Consider the following 19,071-nt stretch of genomic DNA (forward strand, 5'->3'; position numbering starts at 1 on the left):
TGCATTTCTTCTAAACTGCGGACTGAGTTGTAGAAACCAGCAAGTGTAAAATATCAGGCTCCTGTTTTTCTCACATCCTTGAGAAGGGCGTCATGGTTCGCGGTGGTTCCCTGTCGTCGGGCATCACGCGCGTGAAGGACAGCTCGGGCTGAACCATCCCCCACCGGCGGAGAGTGCGCGAGCACATCGCTGCGTACATCGTGATCCGGTGGATGCGGAGGGACACGGGCGCGGGGTCACCTTCTGTCACTGCAACGAGAGAACCGCACGGCGCTCGTACGTCATTCTCGGTAGGAAACAATAATGTTTGCATGTTTCGGCTTATGGTGAATCTATTACTGTATGATGCATATTTTACCCAGGTGTTGCTTTGCGTAAAAGCGTTTCTGTTGAAGCCTTTTATATCCTAAACTGTGCTTGTTTGCGGTGTATTTCGTGCACATCACGGCATCATGTTAAACACCGATGTGTTTAAAAATAAAATACATAATATAGCGAGCGATTCAGTCGCGTCGTTATCATCTTAAATACAGGCTGTCCACCCAGCGAGTAAATAGACATGCTTTAAACAAAAACGTCACAGTTGTTAATGAAATGTCGGGAATTTCACTCAAAGCAAAATCACGCAAATTAATCATTTTAGCCAAAGAAAAATCTGAGCAAGGCCATATTGATAATCAGGATAACGTTATGGACATCAGACATGACACACCAGCTGTGCTTTCATCGATAGAGATGCTATTTTCCTTCTTCAGTAGCATTACTGGTTGACGTAGCTACTTTTAGGAAGGTGGCCTAAAACAAACAAAACAAGAAAATCTCGCCACATCTGAAGTATAGAAATAGGCTATCAATCTGTTTGAGATTATTTTACCAAATGTATGATTAAAATGAAATGCAATAAAACCTGTCGGGAAATATAAGGAGTGCGATTAATGAATGCGTCCCGACTGGTCGTTATGTAACACAACAACAACAACACCTGACAGTCATCCATGAAGAAAAGCCCGAAGCATCACAGAGACATTCAGCACACAGCACGAGATACGAATGGACCTGTGAGATAGTATAATATGATGATAATAGTGGTTTAAATCGGTCTCATTCCTTAACCATGTTTAAATGCACGAAAGGCCTTATTCCTATACTCCTGCTTCAACACTCAGCAGCTCCTCAGAGCAGAAAAGACATCGATGGGCTTCAGGATTTGATGCGTCACCCACTGAATGCTTATACAGATCATGCTTTTTAGCCAATCCGACTGCTACATTCATTCAGCCCACATCTATCAGCAACTCTTTCATGCTCGTAAATATCATATTATACACATATACAGACGAGTCCTCAACTAGTTTGATCACTGGGGATTTTTAAGACGAAATGTCAGTTCATTAAAATATGGAATTATTTAATTGTATGATAGAGTGGAGGTTTAAACCCAGTATCACTGAATCTTCAGTTCATCTGCTTTGTATTTTTGCTGAAAGAGGGAGCTCTGGATTAAAAAACAAAACAAAACAAAAAAAACGTATTTTTCTTTTTAATTGTTAAACTATTTAGCTCAATCATATTTACTACATTACTTTACAGTGTTGATATCTTGCAGTGTGATGACTTTGCTTGGGTAAATATCCATTTGTTTAGTTGTGTACTGGTTGGCTGTTGTGCATGGTGTTGCGTTGGAGCTGTCCGCGGTTCTGAAACCAGATGTGCCCTCGTTATCTTTAAAAGTGATGCAACCACATCTAATGTATGATATTAAGAGTTTAGAAAATGTCTTTAGCTAGCATTTCCATTCCCGTTCTTGAATGCTGTTGCAGCAAAAACTACATTATTGTGGGTTTTAAATTTAAAAGTCAGAAAAAAATAAGAAATGTGTAAAACCACGGTTTTTAAAATTTTGTCAGACATTGCAAAAGTTCTGGGTGGCAGTGTGAAACTCGTCAGGTTAGTGTACTATATCATTATCAGCCTTTATTATCCTGTTTTCCTGAATTTGTATTGAAATGGATATACCACAACACAACAGAGAGGAAATAAACTTTTCCCATTTAGAGTTATGTTCTGTTAAAACATAATTATTTTGCTGAATATGTCATTAAAATGATCTGATGTCAACTCAGCCATAATATGGGTAGATGTATCGAGATCACACAGCCAACACTGACTGAATGGATCTGAGATTTCATCTTAAACACTAATGAATGATTGTATGTAGAAGCTTCAAGTGTGTAATGCTGTCGCTACATCAACCTGAAACAATAACAACATTTAATAGCTCATCTTTCATTTTAAAAGCCTAATTTGATAATAAGCCTAAGAAGAGAAGTGATGGAAATATCTAAATCTTGATTCATCAGGGAAGGTGGGATTTTTCCATGACTTTCATGAGCTCACATCTTCAAGTCAAGATTTATAAAGCGCTTTATACAATACTGGGTGTGTCAAAGCAGCTTTACAGTGTTAAACAGGAAAATAGTTTTGTCAGTGATGCAAGAAGACAATAACAGAGTAATTTTTCAGCTAAAGTCAGTTTGTTGATGATTCAGTGATGTCATCATCCAGTTCAGATATCTTCCAATAGTGTCTGTGCAATCAGTCAAGCGTCCCCAACTAAGCAAGCCAGAGGCGACAGCGGCAAGGAACCAAAACTCCATCGGTGACAGAAATGGAGAAAAAATCCTTGGGAGAAACCAGGCTCAGTCGGAGGGCCAGTTCTCCTCTGACCAAATGAAACCAGCATGGTGTGGTTTAATTCCAGGCTGCAACACAGGTGCAGAGGATTTGTCTGGCTCATTTGCAAGTATTGTATTATTTACAGTTAGCTACTGTAATATGCACTGCGTTCTGGGTATTTTTATGACATTTACAGTAATTTACTGCTAATAGGAATTTGTGGTACTTCACTGTTTGCGCAAAAGCAGTAGTGCTACTGTAAATGAAGTGCTACTACATTCTGCAGATGAAAAACATGAATTTGCATTCTCATTTCTCTCATTTTAAAATTATCCAGCATGTGTATAGCTTTAGTATTTCCTCTAATAAAGGAAAAATAAAAAATAAATTCATAAAAAATCCACAATTGCGTTTCCATGACTTTCAACAGGCTATCAGAAAAATAAACTTGATAACTGTTTATTTATTTTTTTAATTTAAATGCCAGGGTAAGCAGAACTGTGGGGAAATAAATTTATATATATATATATATATATATATATATATATATATATATATATATATATATATATATATATATATATATATATATATATATATATATATATATATATATATATATATTAATGGTTTGCTGTCACCCCACAACATTTAAATTATTTTTTCATGGAAAGCCCGGGCAACAGCCTGGCAGAGGTCATATAAACTGAGTTTTGTGTCCGGTGCACACATAACAGACTTCCCTTCTGAGAGGATCACCAGACGGCAGCTGCGAGTTTTCCTGAGGTAAGTACTTTTAACTTATCAGATTTCTTTTATAACTTGCTTTTAAAATGTAAACCATTACCAATAGCATTGAAAACATTTACACCAGTGCCTATGCATTAATTAATGAAAATACATTCCTTATTGTGGCTGCTTGTTTGTTAATAGAAGAAAAGCCGCATCAAAGTCAATGCTCTCTGAACTTTCATACAGTTTTTACGTTATAGTATATATTCTCTTCTCTCTATTTTCAGTGTTGACTGTCATTTGATTGTGTAAGTCATCAATCTAGCAGTCATCCTAGATCTGTGATTTATCATGTTCATAACATATAGTGATTAGTCAAAAATCTTGTCAAAATTTTTCTTGTTTCAACAGAAGCTAATACACTCCAAAGGCTCTTGTAAGAACCACGGCACTGAGCATCTTTGGCTTTGTGAGTATGTGTTTTGACTAATTATCAGACGCAGTATATTTAACATTAGATTAACTGCAGCTATGCTATGCAGCAAATTAGTGTAATCAGAAATGTCTTAAGACATTAAAGAGATAATAAGAGATAAGAGTTTTGTAAAAAAAATAAAAAGATCAAGCATCCAGCACATGCGATTTGCCATTTTAATTACATGCTGAATAGTCAATAATCAATGATGATAAAGATTCACACAGACATGCAATATCTCTCACACTTTCATTGTTGTTTCCTCTTTCCTTCCCTGTCGCCTGTGTGTAAGCAGGAGCTAACTGCACCCCAAAGGCTGTCTATAAACTAATTTAGATGAGATAAATTCATGACATAAAGATAATGAGATAAACCCATTTCTCACACATTTTCCCTCTGTTTTGTTTCAGATCAGCCGTCAGTGGTTATGGAGGCCAGCCAAGACCAACTGGGATGCTTTTTGTTGCCATATTGTCATGATCTTTGCCTTTATTTGTTGTGATGAATTCAGTTCTCTATTATTATTATTATTAATGTTGCAGAATAAAGCACAATGAAAAATTTATGTATTTAAAAGTGACAGTGAATAAAAAAATATACTGTTGTAAATGGACTCAAGTCACTTATTTGGAATTTATTAAATTAATTTTTTAAATTGATTTAAGTGATTTTTTTGGATTTTTTTTGCAACATGAATTACAGTAAAGTTATTGTAATATTATTATACTGTAAAGCTAAGTTGCAGTAAGGATATTTTACTGTAAAATTATGTTGTGGTAAGGGTATAATACTGTAAAATGAAATTGCGGTAAGCAAAGGTAAAGGGGCAGTTAGTAAGTTACCGCAAAAATACAGTAAAATGTCTAACAGTGTATGGTACGGTGTTTTCTTCAGGGAACACTACCAGATTAATGGCAGCAAAGAACAGCATTTAAATCATGAGTCCTCTGTATTTTCATAAATTAGTGGTTGTTTTCTAGATTATTATAATGCAGAAAACTCTGCTGCAGAGTTGTGCTGTGTATTAGTTTGTGCCTATCTGAGTTATTGCATCATTTCTAAGCTAATTATCTCCTTATGAATCACTTGTCTTCGACAGCTTCCATCTTGTATGTTGCTTTGAACTAAAGTTTCTGTAAAACGATCACATATAAATATAAATCAAAATGTCAAAATACATGTAATCTGTCACTGCTGTGAGTTCGCTGTCATTTCAAATATCATTTTAAATGTCACGTCCTTCAGAAATAGCCTCTTTGTAAAGCTGCATTATGACGAGTCATAAAACAATCTGTGCTGAAATGTATCGCACAAACTGTAAAGATCAAACTGAAATGATCAGGGATCTTGTGAAAAATAAATGTCAGACACTTTTTGGGGTCTGAATGTTTATCAAACAGCTTCTCCACGTAAATTTATAGATTACATGAGGAACACAGATTTGTTCGGACTGAAAGAAAGAAACTTGCTGAATAAACCAGCCAAAGAATAAACTAAATACCAGGACAGTCTGCTTACTGTGAACTAATGTAAAATATTTACTATTTTTAACAGTGTTTTCTAGGCCAATTCTTAATATATAAACATAATGCTCTTTATTATTTTTGTCTTATTTTACAGTATAAATATCTACACATTCTTGAATCAAGATACATTTACTTGAAAAGCAAAATGCCTTTAGATATTAGGTCTTGTTGTCTGAAAATAATTATAAAATTTTTTGCTCTTTTGGGAGAAAAATATCTGCCACTGGGGCAAGACAAATAATCTTGTTTTCCCTTTGAAATAAGATTCTTTTTTTACCCCATTGGCAACACATTTTTTGCAGTGTAGACATATTTCTACATACTTTATATGATACCTTTCTACAGAGTTCATTGATAAAACGTTGTCACAGATCTCTTTGTGGAGTGTATAAAAAATCAGATTTGTTCTCTGTCAGAGAAAGTGGGACTGCTTCCTCTTTCACACCACATTCATGTGTCACTCGAGAGTGTTGAGCTAGGCAGCTGTCAGTGCCTTCTCTTCAGTGGCAGGACTCTGGTTCCCAGCATGCACTGCAGCATGAATCACTCTGTTGTTTACTGTGCAGTTTGCTCTGATGTTGTGTGTGTTGCACCTTTAAGGCACGTGTCATGTACTGTAGTGTGAACTGCACATCTGCGTGTGATTACTGAATGCCAGCATTGAGTTTATTAGCTTCTTCACACAGAAGTGAATATCTGAAGACTGTGTTGGTTGCTCTTTTCTATACAACTACAAAGAATGGGTGATGAAGCTTTACCAAAGCCATTCTCTTTGTTTGAGAAACAGATTAAATATAGAGTTTTTCTCATGTTTCTGTGCACATATATTGAAATCAGACTGAACTACGCTAGCGAGCTACACTGACTGGTTGTAGGGCATGTGTGACTGTTTGTGCCAGCCTTCAGTCTGGGTGAACCAGTGGCACGCTGACCCTTACCTGGCCTCGCCACTGACAGGAAATACCTGTTCAATTCACAGGTGAGTCTTAAATGAGGACTTGTGTCTGCCAATGGTCTCTTTGCATGTAGCTAGCTGTGCTCTTAGGAGTTGTAGTACCACACAAAGCCTCTGAAATGTCTCCTGAATGGCACTTACAGAAATAAAATATGCTTTATGAATAATCAGTTACATTAATTAAATGGACATAAAATAGTCTTGGCTTTTATAGCATTAGCTTGCTCACTAAGTCAGCTGTCCACACTGAAAGCATCGCAGCTAAGAGTTCAAGGCAACAATCGGCTGAAATTAAAACGTTTTACTGCCGTGTATAAATAAGAACTGAAAGATGCTTTAAAATAATCGACCAGGAACATCAGAACCTGGTACAGATGTGACAGTCAGATTTTTTTTAATGTGTAACAAACAAATAAAATAGATTTTGTTGTTGTTGTTGTTGTTGTTTTATTAAAATCATTTTATGGGAAAGTTAAAGTGGCTAGCACTGAATCCTACAACAGGTACTTCTGTTCATTTTAATGGAAACTATTTACTTTTGCTGCTTATTTGCATTGCAGTCAGTACTATAACTTAGTTTCAAAGCATATAGTAAATAAGAATATATGGCTCTTTTGTGGCTCTTTTAAAAAAAATTACTTGCATTTTTGTACTCAGGAGACTGATCTTTCTATAAACAGATTAAAAAGCAAAAGCCATCTGCTTTACTTTATGCCTGTTTTTTCCTGCAGATGTCCTCTATTACTTGTGTTAGTCACACAGAAACAGATAAACCATTTAGCTTATGAACTGTTCCAAGATTAACTGCCAATCCAACATCTGATTATATCTAGAAATTTACCAATTATTTTAAAAAACTTGCAAAGCGTGTGCATCATTGCTGTACAAATGCTACTTTAAGAAACCCCTAAATTTGCAGTTACTCCGAGCTAACAAGCCTGATCAGAAGTTTGGACGGTTGCCTAACACAGTTCACTTGGCGCTGTAATGATTTGTTTTGCTAGAGACAATACAATCAATGATTCTGAATAGGAATAGCTTTAACTGCAGTAACACATGCATATTAATGACTGCTAAATGCCTATTTAATGACTGAATTGATTGATTACAGACTTCACTAGTCGACAAATCTGATTAATCATTAAAGACCTAATCATTTTTATTTAATTTTGTTAATTTAATTTTGTTAAGAAGTCACTGAGGCAGCGATTAGCTGTGTTTATAAGGTAGAGAGCGCTGGGTGATTTGCAATGCTTGGCATACAGTAAGTATTTGCTGCTGGCCTTCATCAAGATACACAAGTTCGTGTTGGTTAGTTCAGGATGCTCTTGTTGTCTTCATGAGGAAACTGGCTGAAACTGGCTGTGTGTGAGTGATGTCATGCACCTCTGCTGTTGGGGTTTGTCAATTATGTGCAGCTTATTGGGAATGAACAGCAATGCTAAAAAGTTATTTATAGCTTATCTGGTATTTGTCTTGACTAAGAAATGCAAAACTGGTAAGTTCCATCTTACTCCAGGAGGGCCCCAGAGATGTTATTTAAACTGTCAGTAACTGGGAGAGCTTGAGAAACTGGAGGAACAAGCCTGACGCATTGACAGAATCAGTCTTGGTGCCAGTGAGTTCTGATGGGTCCTTCAGTATCTGTTCTTCCTCTCCCAGTACGTAAAGAAGGCATGCCAGTCCTTGAATAGTTTGGAACCGCAGATAAGGAACCTCAGTAGTCATCCTTGGCCTACATACTTCAAGGACAAGTTGCTCTCTCTCTCATGCATCATGAAGACCTTTGAGAGGCTTGTCCAGAAACATGCCCGACCACTGATATAACATAAGCACTTCAGGTGGGCATAAATCACCCAGAGCAGAGGAAACACACACACACACACACACACACACACACACACACACACACACACACACACACACACACACAAACACACACACACACACACACACACACACACTCACACACACACACACACACACACACACACACACACACACATATTAACTAAGACCTGGTAAAGTCCCCTTGTCTACCATGCACAAATTATTAGTTTGAATAACTCTGAATTGTATGCTTCAAAGAGACAAAGGAAGGCAGCACAATATAGATGATGTTCCTTTATTTCTTACCGTGTGCAACACTATTCTGCTTCTCCATCTTCAGAAAAAAAGCGTCTGGTTTCGCAGCCAGGTCCTTCAGCCCAGACGTGGTGTCTGTCGGCCGCACACGTCATTGAGGTGATATCATTTAAAGTGCTCCTATTAAGCTATTTGAAAGGCTCATAATTTGGTTTTGGGAGTCCCCAACAACAGGTTTACATGCAGGCAAGGTCAAAAAACACTTTTCATTTTCTTATAATATGCATTTAATTTTACCTTATTTCTCAACAACTCTCAAAAAAAGAGTCATCTTTCCAAACCCCTGCTTTGCGTGATGTTACTCTGCTCTGATTGGTCAGATACACGGAGTACTGATGAAGCACTGCAGTTTGTAAACCAACGTATTGCTCCATCCTTTATCATGACTCCAAGTAATAAGAACGACAGATATTCTGTATTAATCGACACATTTCTAGACAATAGCGGCCCACAGCTGATCATCAGCGCTATAATGTGAGTTAGCTGGAGACGTACAGCTGCACTGACTGGATACACAACACAACACAACACAACACAACACAACACAACACAACACAACACAACACAACACAACACAACACAACACAACACAACACAACACAACACTTATTTTGCACGCTCAACAGAACATCATAGCAACAATTATTAATCATACTTACAGCAGGAATAAAATTCACAATGGATGTGCTGTAATTTTATAATAAACTGTAGTGTGTCTGCTGTTACAGTACTGTTTTTAGTTGTGATTCACTGTTAGCGCTGGGCTTGGTTTGAGACGCTTTAATTTGCATTTGGGAACGCAACATTCGTCATTAGAAACGTTTATAAATCTGTTGTTTACAAGGACGTTTCAGTTTCACATGATTTTCAGAAATCATTCTAATATGCTGATTTGCTGCTCAAGAAACATTTCTCATTATTATCATTGTTAGAAACATTTTTGCTGTTTAATATTTTTGTTGAAACAATGATACCACTCAAACATTTGTATAAGATTTAAAAAAGAGAGAGAAATGAATAATTTTATTCATCATGCATGAAGGGACAAAAGTGAGTGAAGACATTTAAAATGATTTCTATTTAATAAATGCATTAACGAATATAATTAATATATTTGATAAATGCAAATAAATGCTGTTCATTAAACTGAAAAATAAAATGCATCATCATTTCCACACAAAATATGAAGCAGCAAAATTGTTTTCAACATTGATAATAATCAGAAATGTTTCTTGAGAGTAATGATTTCTAAAAGATCATGTGACACTGAAAACTGAATTAATGATGAAGAAAATTCAGCTTTGCATCACAGGAAATAACATTAGCTACATTTTATAATGTATTAAAATTGAAAACTTTTTTGTATTTGTAATATTATTTCACAATATTTCAGTTTTTTTTTAAACTTTATTTTGATCAAATAAATTCAGCCTAGATGAGAAGAAGATAGTTACTTCAAAATCATTAATAATTGTAATGTTTTCAAACTTTTGGCAGGTAATTTAATAATAATAATAAGAATTCTATATATATTACTATAATATATTATAGTACTTTATTATAATATATTATTATATTGTTGTCATGATTATTAAATGCTGCTTTTTATTTTTTGCAGGACAGTATGTATTTTTACAATATAAGATATGTCTTTTAAGGTGCTAAAATGTATATTTTTAATAATGAGTGCTGGGGGCGTGGTCAGATTTCCTTCTTTTTTGTCTCTAGCTGATCACATTCCTGTTACAGGTTGTGATTCGGAGGAGCAAACTGTTCCAACGACTCCATTTACTAATCCTGTATTGAACTGGCAGAGATTGGAGAAGCAGTCGTCAGTCAGATGATGAAGTTGTGATTAAGCTGCTGTGGTATCAAACACTGATTCTTCACAGCCTCTTCCTTTAGAAGTGAACATAAACTGAATTCACAGCGCATAGCACAGCGTCTTTTACACATTATGTTATCCACCCGAACGAGATTTTTGAGGAGGGGTTTAGGTTTTTGTGAGATGTTCATGCAGAAAGTAGGTGGGCATTATGCAAATGTGTGAACTTAACGCAAATGGGATTCGAATTACAAATGACTCGTTTAGGAGGTTAAGAGTCGACTGTTTTGAGAGATGATAACTTTATTTATGATGCAGTTTCAACTTTAACTTTACAGACTGTTTTCATTCACATTCAGCTGCATTAATACACACTGCATGAAAGGTCATTTTCAAAAATCCATAATAGGGGCACTTTAATAAAAGTAACTGTTAATTGCAAAGTAAGAAATAAATGACAGCGTTTTACACCTCACAAAGAATAATAGCCATTTTTTTTACCATTACTTTTCTTAAATGAGACTGCCTCTCAATGACGTAAGTGCTTTCGAAACAAAAGATAGCTTATACTTTTCACTCTGTCTGATTCTGGCTGCAGGGCTAGCAGTGGTTGGTAGAAGTGAGTGGTGACCACTGATGTGACGACTTGGTGACTAGTGATAATAGTTAGTGCTGACCACATGGCCATAAATGTAATGACAGACAGGATTGCAGTATGTGGAAAATAAAAACTGACACAACAGTAAGAGATATTATCTTTTCTGGAGATGTTTGATTCTTTTAGAAACAGTTCTTGAGGATGTGTTTAGGAGTTCTTGTTAGGCATGAAAAGGCTTCGATTTGATGCATATTAATATTGTCAAGTAGGTCTTAATAGTTCTAGCTGAGTACCTTTGGAAGATGCTGAGGCTTTTCATATAAAATATAAGAAATATCGAAATAGTCAAGAAATATGCAGTCTAATGTCCTTTTTACCATATGTTCTCTAAGAGAAAATCTCATGAAAGAAGTGGACTTTACAGAGAGGTGCCAAACTCCTCCTGTCTCTATCACAATAACCTGAACTCATGCTTGGAAAAGAGGTTTAACAGAGCAAGCTCATTAAAAAGCAGCAAAATTTGCTGAAAAATTAATTTTTAAAAGGGAATCTGCTGTGTCACCGATGCTGTAAGTGCTCCACAGAGAGCAAACTAAACAAACTGACATTCAAACTCAGTGGTGTGTGCCCTCAGCAAAAAAGCTAGAACAGTGACTGCTCGGATATTTGTGAAGAAGAGGATTCACAACCCACAGGTGGAGCTGACAGTCAAGAAATACCGTGCATACCGTGCATGCATTGACAAGACTATAAACCATACTGATGAGTTTCAGTGCTACACGAGCTTTAGGACTAGTCAAGTCATCTTTATTTATATAGCGCTTTAAACAAAAAAGATTGCGTCAAAGCAACTGAACAACATTAATTAGGAAAACAGTGTCAATAATGCAAAATGACAGTTAAAGGCAGTTCATCATTGAATTCAGTGATGTCATCATACAGCTCAGTTCAGTTTAAATAGTATCTGTGCAATAATTTGCAATCAAGTCGACGATATCGCTGTAAATGAAGTGTCTCCAACTAAACAAGTCAGAGGCGACAGCGGCAAGGAACCAAAACTCCATCAGTGACAGAATGGAGAAAAAACCTTGGGAGAAACCAGGCTGAGTTGGGGGGCCAGTTCTCCTCTGACCAGACGAAACCAGCAGTTCAATTCCATGCTGCAGCAAAGTCAGGTTGTGCAGAAGAATCATCTGTTTCCTGTGGTCTTGTCCCGGTGGTCGTCTGAGACAAGGTCTTTACAGGAGATCTGTCTCTGGGGCTCTAGTCCTGGTCTCTGCTGTCTTTCAGGGCTGTAGAGGTCCTTTCTAGGTGCTGATCCACCATCTGGTCTGGATACGTTCTGGATCCGGGTGACTGCAGTGACCCTCTGACTTGGATACAGACTGGATCTGGTGGCTACGTTGACCTCGGAATAAGAGAGAAACATACTAATATTAGCGTAGATGCCATTCTTCTAATGATGTAGCAAGTACATCGGGTGTTATGGGAAGTGTTCCCGGTTCCGGTTTACCTAATTAATGCAGCCTAAAAATCCTTTAACGGATTTGGATATTAGAAGTGTATTAGTATGTTATGTGTAAGCCAGGTTAAAGAGATGGGTCTTTAATCTAGATTTAAACTGAGAGAGCAAGAGTGTGTCTGCCTCCCGAACAATGTTAGGTAGGTTATTCCAGAGTTTGGGCGCTAAATAGGAGAAGGATCTGCCGCCCGCAGTTGACTTTGATATTCTAGGTATTATCAAATTGCCAGAGTTTTGAGAATGCAGCAGACATGGAGGACTATAATGTAACAAGAGCTCGTTCAAATACTGAGGTGCTAAACTATTCAGGGCTTTATAAGTAATAAGCAAGATTTTAAAATCTATACGATGTTTGATAGGGAGCCAGTGCAGTGTTGACAGGACCGGGCTAATATGATCATACTTCCTGGTTCCAGTAAGAACTCTAGCTGCTGCATTTTGGACTAACTGGAGTTTGTTTACTAAGTGTGCAGAACAACCACCCAATAGAGCATTACAATTGGGAAGCCTTGAGGTCATAAACGCATGGATTAACATTTCTGCATTTGACATTGAGAGCATAGGCCGTAATTTAGATATATTTTTGAGATGGAAAAATGCAGTTTTACAAATGCTAGAAACGTGGCTTTCTAAGGAAAGGTTGCTATCAAATAGCACACCTAGGTTCCTAACTGATGACGAAGAATTGACAGAGCAGCCATCAAGGCTTAGACAGCGTTCTAGGTCATTACATGCAGAGCTTTTAGGCCCTATAATTAACACCTCTGTTTTTTTTCAGGATTTAGCAGTAAGAAATTACTCGTCATCCAATTTTTTATATCGACTATGCATTCCGTTAGTTTTTCAAATTGGTATGTTTCGCCAGGCCGCGAAGAAATATAGAGCTGAGTATCATCAGCATAACAGTGAAAGCTAACACCGTGTTTCCTGATGATATCTCCCAAGGGTAACATGTAAAGTGGTTAGGATGATAGCAGTGAACTCACAGTCTGCACAAATGATTTCCCCAAACTTTTTAGTGCATTTGAAAAGAGAAATCCGCATACATTATTGTCCAGAAATTGCTGTCATTGTTCTTGTTCATAGCCGTTTTTTGGCAGTTACAGTTATATAAAACAAATGAAATATTTATCTTTGTTGGGTTGCTTCTCATAAAAAGCTGAGTCTTAGAAAGAAAAGTAAAAGCAAGTGACTTGCAGTGCAATGATGTTTTATCAGTTTATTCCTGCAGCTTTAATATTGGGTCAAGATAAAAGCTTATGAGATTTCTCTGAATGGCAGTGAGACCTGCACTGTGACAGTATTTGCCATAGTGAAGTGAACGGACATTCAGTGTCAGAATTCATATGATTTCATTGAAGATCACTTCGCTATTATCAACTATTATAAGCAACCTGCACTCAGTACTCTTTTTCTTTGTATATCAAGAACATCCATTCTAGCATGATTTCAGCTTCTGCAGTCAGAAAGCATTGCCTGTTCTGTGTACCATAAGACTTTCTGTGCCTGATTCAGTTTGGGATCTACTTGCAAACCACTTTTATACTAATCAATTGTTTCAGATGCTGATATAGAAATAGATGTCAGAAATAGAATGGGAAATTCGTTATTTTTTTAACAATACAAACAGCATAAATCTGGTAGCAGAGAAATTAATGCTTTTCTTTCTCACCTGCATCGGGAATCTAGCACTGGAAAGCTGAAGACCGTCGATAGCGTTTCTGGGCTGAGTAGTCTTTTCTGCTAAACCCACGAACCCATCCTTTCAGCAGAAGTACTCAGCAGAAATGTGTGTTTTTCCATTATTGCTGAAAACACTAGTCTAACTTGGGCTTAGTTCAGGAACATGGCCTTTCAATACTGAGCCCTTGAGCAAGACACATGGCCTCTAGCTTCTTCCTGTCCCTATATTAAATCAATGCAATTCTCATTGGATAAAAAGGTCTGTTTAATGACGGGTAACCAAACAGCAGTCATACTTCAGATCAAACCCCAAACCATTTGTTTTCATATCAGCAGCTCTCTACTCAAAATAGAAGCAGAAACATTTCATTGTCTCAAATTAAAAGTAGAAATGTCTCTTTGTGCTCAAGATTTGAGGCAATATTATATATAACCATCATGTGATCCCTTAATGCATTGTGATGAGCTGATGATCTTGACAAGTTTGTCCGTTAGAGAGAACAATAGGTTGGCATGTTGCATGGGTTGATGATATATTTTTATTATACGAGTAGATACTATCTCTTTAGAAAACAGAAGTGATGAGTTGGCTGGATTTGATAACAGCACCTGCTTCAGGGAATAGTTTCTCTGGTAGCACACAGAACATCTGTTCAACAAACTAGCTTGTTGTTTTTATGCACTGTTGTGTGGCAGATTATTCCTATAGTAGCATATGCCCAGTGTCTTTCTCTTTTAAATGAAAGCTAATGTGTGTATATTGTCTTTGTTAAATCCTGATGGCAGGCAGGCCAGTAGTGTATTAGCAAATTACAGTCTGGGCCTCATTCATTTCTAGTTTTACTGCTTTCTTCTGTCTGTGTTTAGTAAGTGAGGAAGTATTTTCCATAAAATGTGCCTCATTATGGGATGATAATTTGACAAAAGGAATATTTTCTTACAAAGTTAAATATAAATACTATATAAATATAAATAGTGTATATATTATAAATAGTATATAAAACATTTTTACTTAAATACACATCTGATGCATATGTAGGAGCACCATTAGGATTTTTAGGACCCATGGCTACTTTTTTTCATCAACATTATTCTTTCAATTATTTCAATTCAATTACAAAATTTGTTATTCAAATAAAATATATATATTTTTTGCATTTGAATATTAAAAGGTCTTTGTATTTTTATATTGAATGAACAAAAGCAATCAAGAGTACATACAGATACAACATTGTTATTTTTACATATAACATGGATGTTTGAGGGCCCCACAATTGACTATTGACACTGTGATAGATCTGCATTAAAAAAAATAAAAAATACTTTCAGTTAAATTACAAATATTTGGGACTGGAGCCTTGAGAGTCAGCCATCTTCACCTCTCATCCTTCTCCTGTTTCTCTTTCCATTTCTGGCGTCTTGATTTTGGCCACATCTTCTGTTGCCAGTGATCTGATGGGAGCGTTATGAGTGTGTGACGTGCAGAGTTTGGGATAAACCACAGAACATCTTCAGGGGGAGTCCAACTGCCAGATCATCTCCCATTATCTGAAACACTCTTTATGTTAGCTTACTGGTGCTCAGCAGATCACAAAACCATCCTGAAAAATACATGTGACTAACAATTATGTTTCCAGAGGATCACAAGTGCACACACACACACACACACACACACACACACACACACACACACACACACACACACACACACACACACACACACTCACTCACTCTCACTATCACACACACACACACACACACACACACACACACTCACACACACACACACACACTCACTCACTTTCACACACACACACACACACACACACACACACACACACACACACACACACACACACACACACACACACACACACACACACACACTCACTCACTCACTCACTCACTCACTCGCTTGAACCTCCAGTCACATGACTTGCTTAATCAAGGCTCAGCCAATCAGGCTGGCTCTGATGAAAGCTCTATCTGAGGGAGTGCTGTCTCCTAGCAACTCCCAGCATGCTTTTCTTACGAGCTGTAAGCTCCTCAGATATTAGCTGTGTGCTCTGAGCTGCTTAGATAAGCCAGCGGACTGTAGCCATGACTCACCTGCGGGCCGCTGTCTCTCGCTCTCCATATCTACACCTCACATACAGCTACCGTTTTTTCTCTCACTTTTGGTTTTCATTTTTTCTAGAAAATTGGGCTAAATATTTTGTTGTACCCCCATATTTGAAGGCAAATTAAATGTACTGTACTGTAACAATAATGATTATTTTAACTAAAAAGGTTAATTTTAATAACAAAATATTTACAATCATTAATATGATGAAAGACATTCAAGCTTCATATCTCCATATCCACACTGCACTGTGACATTTCGTGAAGTCAGTGTTCTGAGCACAAACCTGCCTCATGTGTCTGCCATAAATACCACTGCACTACAGAAAAGCAAACACATTTATATTCAAAAGAGACTTTTTCCAGCAATCATGGTGATTTATCAGATGATGGAGTGGAGCATTTTATAAGCTTCTAATGATTGAGAAGAGTGAGGATGTATCCAGTCAAGCGCACTTTCAGCATTTGAACAAGTTTTAACTGCCTTCTCAGTGAGCTGTTATGAATGCAACGAGTCAGGGTAGATATTGCAAATCATAATGCAATGCTGTGAGGGATTTTAAACAAAAATAATCTAATTAACTTCTCCCAAATGAGCTGTTAACTCCATTGTTTCACATTCTTTGTTCATGTCTGTAAGAAATTCTGTATTGAAAGTGCATTTTGCACGTGACACAAGAGTTTGCATGAGTGTTAGCGTACAAAAAGTTAGAGCATGTATTATGGATGCATTTATTGCTTTTGCATTTATGCTCTAAGTCAGTGTATTTACGTATACGTATAAAACTTTCAAAGGGACAATAACAAAAAACTGTTCAGTATCTAATAGTCTGTTATGGATCAGACAGTTCATCTGAGTAAATTCATAAGACTTGTCTCCAGCAAACCCAGCTGCTGCAGGTAGATGTGTGAGATATATTTAGCAGCAGCCTCTGAAATCTGCTTACTATAATAGGTTTACATCTATGTACAGTAGTTTTCATTCACTACACATCCGTGAGCCCTTCACCACGTTTTTCCAAAGAAAACCATCCTATTAACCTCACTTCAATAAATAATGACAACATGTACTAGTTCTGTAACAGAAGCGGTGCAGTATTAAGTGAATGAGCTGCAGAGATGAATTATGAGTCCCAATTACTGTGTCCTGATCACATCTCCCCCTCTGTCCCTAAAGAACGTCCTTTAGCGTTTAATGCTCATGTCTCTGATGTTCCTCTGGTAGACCTCAGGGCCAAACTGCTGTGGATAAAAGTCAGTTTAACACATTCATTTACTACAATTGTATGAATGTATGCTTTTAAAAAATGTACGTTTAATAATGTTCTGTGACCTGTATATAAAATCAATAACAAGGTGATTTCCAACCGTCAGAATAATTAAAGTTTGATATACCAAAAGAAAACATATTTTAGTGAATTTGCATGTCAGTCCAACAGCTGCTACTGCAGACAGCAATCATGAGGAAATATACTGACTTAGCCAATTAGTGCCAATAATCCATCTGCCACATTATTATAATGACTTAATTTTTTTTTTATATTTTAATTATGTTTATATATTATTATAATGATTGATATTTTCATAATTCATTTAGATTATTTATATGCATATTCTGTAATTAATTTGGGTAACCAATTAGATTAGGAAACACTTATTCACTATTAAGATGAGACACAAGACAAAAACAGTTTTTTCATGCACCTGTCAATTTTGAGATTTTTAATAGCACTTTATCTGTTTGCATAGATTTCAATTACAATACATATTTTTAAAGACCGTTTAAATGCTTGGTTTTATACATTTTATTCCTAAAATATGGTGAAAATTATTAATTCTGCATGATCATATTCTAGGTTCCTTAATACTTAAATTTAACAACTACAACAACTACCTTACTTTCCACCAATAACCAGCAAATTAGGTACTTACTGAGGAAAAACTCTTGGTTCATAGTGAACCTGTGCTCCCTAATCTAAAATGTTACCTCAAATGGATTCAAATAATCGACTGACAGTCCTGAAAACAGAGGAAAGACTGACAGATGACAGTATAAGCAGAGTCATGTTAAATATCTGAAATGAATACTGAATCAGCAGCCTGCCTCTGTCACATGTATCAAATATATCCTCATTACTCTGTCGTCAGCGTGCTGATGTCATGCTAATACTCAGACACTGTCTCTCTGTCCTCCGGTCTGTGTCAGTTCATGTCAAGCAGACATTTCCCTGGTTTCATTACTGGACTGATTTCAGAGTGCTAACCCTGTGGAGGCTTGACTTCAGGAAGCTGCTGTTATTTCTCTGGCTGCTTGCAGGTTTAATTCAGCAGTGAGAGACGTTAGACGCATTAGACGTGCTGTGAATGAATCTTGTTTGGACTGCTACCATGTCAACTTAGGTTTTCCACTGAAACTTGTTTGTTATGCATTATAAAAAATTAAATGTTTGGTAACACTTTAGCGTAGGGACCAATTCTCACTATTAACTAGCTGCTTATAACATGCATATTACTAGCATATTGTTTGTTTATTAGTACTTCTAAAGCACATATTAATGCCTTATTCTGCATGAACATATTCTAGATTCCTTGATCCACCCCATCCCTAAACTTAACAACTACCTTACTAACTATTAATAAGCAGCAAACTAGGAGTTTACTGAGGGAAAAGTCATAGTTAATAGTTAATAGTGAGATCTAGTCCCCAAACTAAAGTGTGACCAAATACGTGTAAGAGGTTACGGTAACACTTTAGAATAGGGAACTCTAATAACAGTAAAAAAAAAATAAAAAAAAAACACTCATAAAAGTGC

The 19,071-nt window shown here is 36.6% G+C and overlaps 1 protein-coding gene across 1 annotated transcript in view; it reads left to right on the forward strand.

The window, feature by feature from the left end:
• The window catches only part of LOC109048785 (protein kinase C and casein kinase substrate in neurons protein 1-like), a 37,369-nt gene continuing 18,298 nt past the window's right edge, over window positions 1-19,071 (forward strand). The window contains exon 1 of the mRNA XM_042712549.1: window positions 1-290. The gene's annotated coding sequence lies outside the window, so the exon portion shown is untranslated. The remainder of the gene's footprint in view (window positions 291-19,071) is intronic.

This window comes from Cyprinus carpio, chromosome A23 (genome assembly GCF_018340385.1).
Source record: "Cyprinus carpio isolate SPL01 chromosome A23, ASM1834038v1, whole genome shotgun sequence".
Taxonomy (NCBI): domain Eukaryota; kingdom Metazoa; phylum Chordata; class Actinopteri; order Cypriniformes; family Cyprinidae; genus Cyprinus; species Cyprinus carpio.